The 7228-nt window shown below is 54.6% G+C and overlaps 1 long non-coding RNA gene across 1 annotated transcript; it reads left to right on the top strand.

The window, feature by feature from the left end:
- The first annotated feature begins 407 nt into the window (after window positions 1-407).
- LOC145720243 (uncharacterized) lies at window positions 408-6828 on the top strand. Its single transcript, XR_014143128.1, has 3 exons — window positions 408-651; window positions 1905-2772; window positions 6618-6828. It is a non-coding gene; the product is annotated as an uncharacterized LOC145720243 (long non-coding RNA).
- Window positions 6829-7228: the final 400 nt, after the last annotated feature.

The following is a 7228-nucleotide window of genomic DNA, read 5'->3' as shown; positions in this document are numbered from 1 at the left end:
ACCACGGCCATCATGGGAGCTAAGAGGGCAGGAACACGGTGACCGGAAATGAAGAGGGGCAGCTTTCCCTAGTGGATGGACCCCGTGGCAGCAGGGGAACCCCCGGCAAGCTTGGGGCCATCCTCAAATGCCCCTGCATGACCACGCCCTTTGCCCACCCCCAGCGCCCAGCAGGAGCCAGGTCTGGGTTGTAGGGACTGCTCAGGGACACTGCGCTGGCCTGGGAACACATGCTGGGCAGCACAGTCCCCGCAACCTCCCCTGGAACTCACCACACAGACAGCCTGTGGAGAAGGAGCCTGAGCTGGCCCCTGTGTGCAGGACGTTGGCCTGTTTGCTCTGTCTGGTGATGCAATGGGAACTTGTGTCTCGTCCCAGCGAGCCAGCCCTCCTCCCTGACTGCCTGGGTCCCGGGGGTGCTGTGAACTCTGTCTGCTCCATGTTTGCCTGAGATCCTCCGTCCAGCCCGCCCCTTCCTGAGGGACACCAGGCGTTGTGGCATCGGGAGCTCCAGCTGCCTCTGTCCACCACAATCCCATGGGCCCACAGCTGGTCAAGTGCTTGGAGCCACCTGGCCCCTCTGCCCACCTTCAGGACACTTGCTTAGGACGGTCCCCAGGATGGCCCCCCGGTCACCGGAGCCTGTACGTGGTAAGTGCTTAGGGGGTGTGTGCAGAGTCAGTGCCCTGGCTGCAGGGAAAAAACATTGCTTAAGCTCCTACTGGGTGCCAGGCTCCAGCTTGTGTGGTTGGTAGGGTCCACGGGAGGTGAGTTTTCACGGGGGGGGGGGGGGGGGGGAGGAGGGAGGGAAGGATGGCGCGGGTGGGGAGGAGGGAAGGGAAGTGCATCCTAGACACACAAGCTGTGACCACCGTTGACACCACCGGCCCTAGCCACTCCCTAGAAGCCCCCCACCCCCAGCCTTGGAACCACGAACCTGACTTTTGTGATAATCATTTCCCACATTTTAGTTACAGTTTCGCCACCCAAACGCATGCCAGGTACTCTTTGTTGTCTGGTTGGGAATTTGGAATACACGGACTCACCCTGGGGACTCCTCGACTGGCTGGGCTGCGAGTGGACCTGCGCCGCCGAGCTCATCTGTGCCAGGCTCTCGTGCTAATCCGTGGCACGCCCGCCCCACGCTTGGAAACAGCGCTGCCGCACACACTTAACAAATCCTCTTCTGGTGGCGCATGGGGCGCAAACACTTACTTACCGAAATCGCCCCGAGGGGGATCTGCTGTGTCCACGCTGTGCACCCCTGCCAGGCTCCTGATCTTCTGCAGTGCAGGCAGCCTGCGGAAGGGACCGGATGTCTCCACGTCCTCACAAACACTTGGCTTTGTCAGATTGTCACGGTTTTTGAGAGCCTAGTGATTGCTATTTGCATTTCCTTAGGTGCTAATGAGATCTGCAGCTTTGCTTGTGTTCCTTTCCCATGTGAATTTCCTCTTCTGTGAAGCACGTGTTCAAGTCTTTTGTCCATTAAAAAAGAATTGTTTTGATCTTTTCCTCAGTGAGTAAGAGTTCCTCCTGTAGGGGCGCCTGGGTGGCTCAGTCGTTAAGCGTCTGCCTTCGGCTCAGGCCATGGTCCCAGGGTCCTGGGATCGAGCCCCGCATCGGGCTCCCTGCTCGGCGGGAAGCCTGCTGCTCCCTCTCCCACTCCCCCTGCTTGTGTTCCCTGTCTCGCTGTGTCTCTCTCTGTCAAATAAATAAAATCTTAAAAAAAAAAAAAAAAAAAGAGTTCCTCGTGTATTTCCTAAGTGAGCCGCTGCTGGACATCTGCGCTTCAAACATCTCCCCGTTGTGCGTTATCTTTCCATTTTCTGTGTGCCATTTGGTGAACGGAAAGGAGTATGAAATTTTCATGCAGCCCAATTAATTCCTCTTTCTCTTTACAGTTCGTGCCGTTTGTGTCTTGCTTAAGAAGTTTCTCCCAACCCTGAAGTCATGTGGTTCCCCCTCCCCCACGTATGCCTTTCCAAACGAGCCGTGGATTTATCATTCATAGTGAAGTCTTTAATCCACCTGACATTGATTTCTGTAGACAGTGTGAAGCCAGAGTCTGAGTAATATTTTTTCCTCTGTGGATAATCAGGTCTCCAAACTGACTGTAAGGAGAAAAAAACCTGTCCCGTCTCCTATGATCTCCTGTCTTCTCCCACCAGCAGCACCCGTTCCTCACCATCTCCAGGAAATCCTGGGATCTGTAGGCAGGCCCTTCTACCTGGTCATTCCTCAAGAGTATCTTGGCTCTTCTTGGTGCTTCGTGATTCCGCGGAGATTTGGGAGTCAGGTCGTCAAATTTTATATGCGCACGCATGCACGTGGCCATTATGGAGGTAGTTTAAGTACTAGTGTGGATGCAACAGGATCCGTGCCCTTCCAGGAGGGGACACCAGGGAGCTCTCCCTGCCTCTCTGCAGGGCGGGCACACGGCGGGAGGATGGCGTCTCCAGCTCTCTCCGGAACCCGGCTGCCTTCACCCCGATCTCAGACTTCTGGTCTCCAGATCGGCCAGAAACACAGGTCTGCTGTTCCAAGCCCCCAGCCCGTGGTGTGTCGTCTGGGCAGCCCGAGCCACCGACTGGGACAGTGGCGCGCGTCTCTGGGAATTGGGACAAGCAAGCTCTCTGTACATGCAGAGTTGTCAGCCCCCGATCCCGGCAAATCTCTCTTCCATGGCCATGATGCTGCCTTTCCAGGATGTCGTGCAAATGGGATCACGTGCCGTGTGGTCTGTGCAGTTTGGCTTCCTGCGTGTTTGAGGTTTATCACACTATTTCCTCCGTGTTCCAGAGCAGAAGCCCCACAGGGAACTAGGAGGTGTTGAGAGGTGTCTAGGGAATGGCCTCCTGCCTTAGATCGCGGGGGGACCTCGCTCAACGTGGCCCAGAGCGCACTGGCTGGGGAGCTGCATGCTCACGACGGCCCCTCCGTGCCCGTCAGCTCAGACAGGGATGCCGATGAGGGTGAGGATGACGGCGGTGTGGCGCAGCCCGGCCCCAAATGGCCTGGTTGTCACCCTCTCCACTTCCCACAACAACTTCGGCAGTGGACCAATTACTGCAGCCACTTCGTAAACGTGGACGTGGTCAAGCAGTCTGCCCGCAGTCCCATGGGCTGTGGTGAGGTCTGGATTTGAACCTGGCCCCTTAAGGGCCTGGCCCCTGAGGTGCTCTGGACTCTGCACCTCTGGCCCCCGCCTCGGTTTCAGCTCGGGGCGGGGGAATGCGGGGACCTGCCCTGCCAGCACCAGGTGTCTCCAGACGGGTGTCCCAGCTCGGAAACAAGGGGCGGCGAGTTTTCTGCGGGTTCAGGACAGCAAAGCCATCACCTCCACCTGGCTAGACCTCCTGTCTTTGGAGACAACCCGGGTCTCAATACCACGGGGAAGGCTGCTGCTGAGTGAGCCTCATCTCCTGGCCACATGTGGGGGGAGAGGGGGCCAAATTTGAGACATGGCAGAGACATGAGTCTGAGGTAAGCTGCCCAGAAAATGCAGGGCCCCTTGGAAAGAAAGGACCTTCAGTCCCCAGGACGTCTTGGGTCCCCTCCACTGGGCAGAAAGGCAGACCCAGCCGCCTGTGTTCCTCAGAAGGGCAGCTTCTGAGGATGGTGTGACTGGCCAGCCCAGGGATGAGCTGAGAGATGCCAGTGTGTGAAATGGAATTAGAGAGAAAGCCCAAGCACGTCCTCAGGTAAAGTGTGCAGGCTTCCTGGTGTACCAGCCCGTCTGGGTACAGAGTCATTCCTTGGGTGCACCTGTGCTTCCAAGAGCAGACTCTCGGGTGCACCTGTGTTCCCAGGAGCAGACCCTCCGGTGCACCTGTGCTTCCAAGGGCAGACTCTGGTGCACCTGCGCTCCCAGAAGCAAACTTCATGGTGCACCAGACTTCTAGGTGCAGACTCCCAGGTGAATTTCCAGGCAGATAGACCAAGGCTGCATTCCGCGGGTGTTTTGCTTTTGCTGACCTTTGGCCCTGAGCAATGTCTTAGGTTGGAGGCTTTCCCAGGTGGACAGGGAGGGGACAAACCTGGAAGTGAGGTAATCAGAGAGGAGCCTGCAAGAATTTGACGTTGAAGAGGAAAAGGAACAATGTCTCCTGCCAGAAACTATTCCCATTCTAAAGCCAGCTGAGCAGCCCAGAAAACCTTAGAGGAGTCCTGAGCAGCAAGCAGCGCCAGGGAGGGGTCCCCGCCCTCCACCCCTCTGCCCTCCCTCTGTTTGGAGGTGGGCTCTGTTCTGAGAGTGACTTGTTGCTCTTTTGGAGGGATCTCTCCTGATGCGTGCCACATGCAGAGTATTCTGGATATCTGTTAACCTTCTCTTGTCAACTCCAGTTGACTGTTTCCACCTGCAAATGGTGGTTTTTAGCTTGAGCTTGGTCCATGTCTGTTCGGTGCAATTTCTAGTACACTTGAGTTGGAAGTTTCTGCTCTATTTTGTGCTATTTGTTCATTGGTTCTGTGTATATTTTTTTCTCCTTGCCTTCTTTAGTTTATTTCCCCCAGCTTATATTTGAGAATTTTCAAGCCAACAGGAAAGTCAAAGGAATAAGACCATGAGTACCTGAATGCCTTCCAGTTAGATTCACCAACTGTCCATATTTTGCCATCTACATACATGTATGTCCACGCATACACATATGCAAATAACCACACATGTATGTATAGACATGTGTATGTATGTGCCCAGTCGCTTTCTAAAGGGCATTCCACAAATTTCCACACCCACTGGTGGTGTATAAGCATTCTGGGCATTGTACATCCTTGCCAGCTCTTGATATTATCTTAGTTTTGAACTTTTGCCAGCCTGGTGGGTGTGAAGTCGTATCTTGTTGTGGTTTTCATTTGCCTTTCCCTAGTGATGCACGAGGGTGAGCATCTGGCTCCCTCTTCCGTGGAGAGTCCATCTGCTTGCATGCTGCCAGCCCTCAGTGCTCCACGGCGTTGGCATGCCTACCTGCAGCTGCCCGTCCCTTTCCTAGTTTTTAGGGTTTACACTCCTGAGTTCTGGGAAGCGAGATAGAGTTTTCAGAATGGGACACCTAATTTATTTACCGATTTAAGGCTGTAGGGAGGTCCTGAAAGACTCCCCTGTAGAGTTGCATAGCACTCAAGGATGCTTCCGGTGGCAAGCAAGTGCAAGCAAGTGCAAGCAAGTGAATCCTTTGGCCTTTACAACAGACCAACCGGTAGTGGCAGCTTCAGGTGAGGTGCACTCCAGCAGTTCCACATGTCACCAAGGATGATCCTTAACCCCTGTGTGCTGCTTCTGCAGGGTTAGCTTATCCTAGAGTTGGCTCCCCCTATATTCTCAAGCTGTTTGCTGACTACTCCTGAGACATCTTCATTCCCTCCTGCCCACTCTGCAGGGACGGGGTCCATCACATTTGGTCCTTGGCTCAATCTCTGAGATCAAAGGATAGAATGATCGGATTAGGGTGAAGTAAGCTTCTTGCAAACCCCTTGAATGGAAATGCGAGCTGATGGGCAGGTGGCGTGGATGCTGGGGCTCGAGCAGTAAATACCCACGTGGCAGCCTTGGCCTGGAGTGCTTGGTGACCGCCACGGTGGATGCCGAGCTGTCCCTCCTGCTTCTGGGTGTGTGCCTGCACACCAGATGGCTGAGCCTCCTGGAAATCCGATCCGTGGATAACTGCAGGATTTTTTTTAATTATGAAAATTTTCATAATGGAAGAATAATATGGGAGAATAGCATAATGACCCCTGGACCTCCCCTGCCTGGGCCCAGTAATTACGGCCAGACTGCCCTGCGTGTTCGTCCTCTCCCTTTGTCCTCTGAGCGCTGCTGGACGTTTCAGTGTAGGCTGCAGAAGCTGTGACACATGAGCCCTCATCTTTCCACCTGCTTCTGTTAAAGACGGACGTTCCCTGCAGAACCACAATTCCATTATCCCACCTGAGAAAAGTAACAGTCAATTCTCTTGTCCAGATGACAAGCGTCCAGAGTGTCCCCCAACCTCTTTTGTGGCTGTTAGTTTGAACCAAGATCATGCCCCATATCACTCTTCTGTCTCTTTCGTCCCTTCGATCTAGAGGAGGTCTTTCCCGATTACGTTTCAGGCTCAAGCTGCTCTTGTCTGCCCTTTGCATGGTGTCTACAGACGGACACCTGGCCGAGTCCTCCCAGGGCCTAAGGGGTGAGGGGCTCTCTGGGGTCTCTCACAAGAACCCCATTCCAGCGGGGGCCCGGATGCCCGCCCTCATCACCCAACCACCTCCCCAAGGCCCCTGACCTAGTGCCACCATCTTTGGGGGTTAGTTTCCACACGTGAACTTTGGAGGAACACAAATATCCAAATTGTAGCACATTATTTACAATGAGAAACGAGAAGCATTTCTTATTTCCTGTCTTACATGCAATGCTTTTATTCTCTTCTGGCTGCTTTTAAGATTTTACTTTTACCTTTGGTTTTCAGCGTAAAGTCTCTTGGTGGAGGTGGTGGTGTGCGTGTTCTGCTCGGGGTTTGCCGAACCTCTTGGATCTGTGGGTTGGCATTTTTCATCATATTTGGGAAAACTTTGGGCACTATTTCTTCAAGTCCATGTTTTTTTCCTGCTAATGTCTTTCCCTCCTCTCTTCCCAGAACCCCAGTGACGGGCTCGGTACGTAATGCCCGTGATGGGCCACCTGACTGCGTCTCCCTGTGGAACCGAATCTCTGGTCTTCAGTTCTTTTCTCCGCTTTTCCTTCCGACTGGATGATTTCTGTCTGAAGCTCACTAACGCTTTCTTCTGCGGCCTCCACTGCTGTAGCGCTCCCCGACAAGACTTTCATTCCAGACGTTGTCTGCTGGATCCAGCGCCTCCGATGTTTTCTATTCATGCTTTAACAACCCCCCCCCCCGCCCAGTGTGTCATGTTGTCCTGACTCTTCATGTCCCATCGCCTTGCGTAGCCCGGACACGAGCGACCCTCTTGTGTTGAGTCTGGACTGTTGCACTGGGTCCTTCCTGGAGGGCCAGCGCGGTCCTTCGGACGCTTGGTTTCAGACTTCGCTGGGGGCATGTGGCTGGGGCCTCCCTGCAGGGCGGGGAGGCCTGCTCTCAGTGCCTGGCCCTGGTGGCTGAGGGGAACTCAGGGTACTCGGCATGGCCTCCCAGCCTGGCTGGTCGGGACGAGAGTGGCTCCTGGCACCTCGTGGCCTCCAGACCCCCCTCTCAGCCCGCACTCCCTTTCCCCAGTCGGATCTGCGCTT

This window comes from Leptonychotes weddellii, chromosome 2 (assembly GCF_054177405.1).
Source record: "Leptonychotes weddellii isolate Sample4059 chromosome 2, ASM5417740v2, whole genome shotgun sequence".
In the NCBI taxonomy this organism is placed as follows: Eukaryota; Metazoa; Chordata; class Mammalia; order Carnivora; family Phocidae; genus Leptonychotes; species Leptonychotes weddellii.
This window is presented reverse-complemented; position numbering and strand designations above follow the sequence as displayed.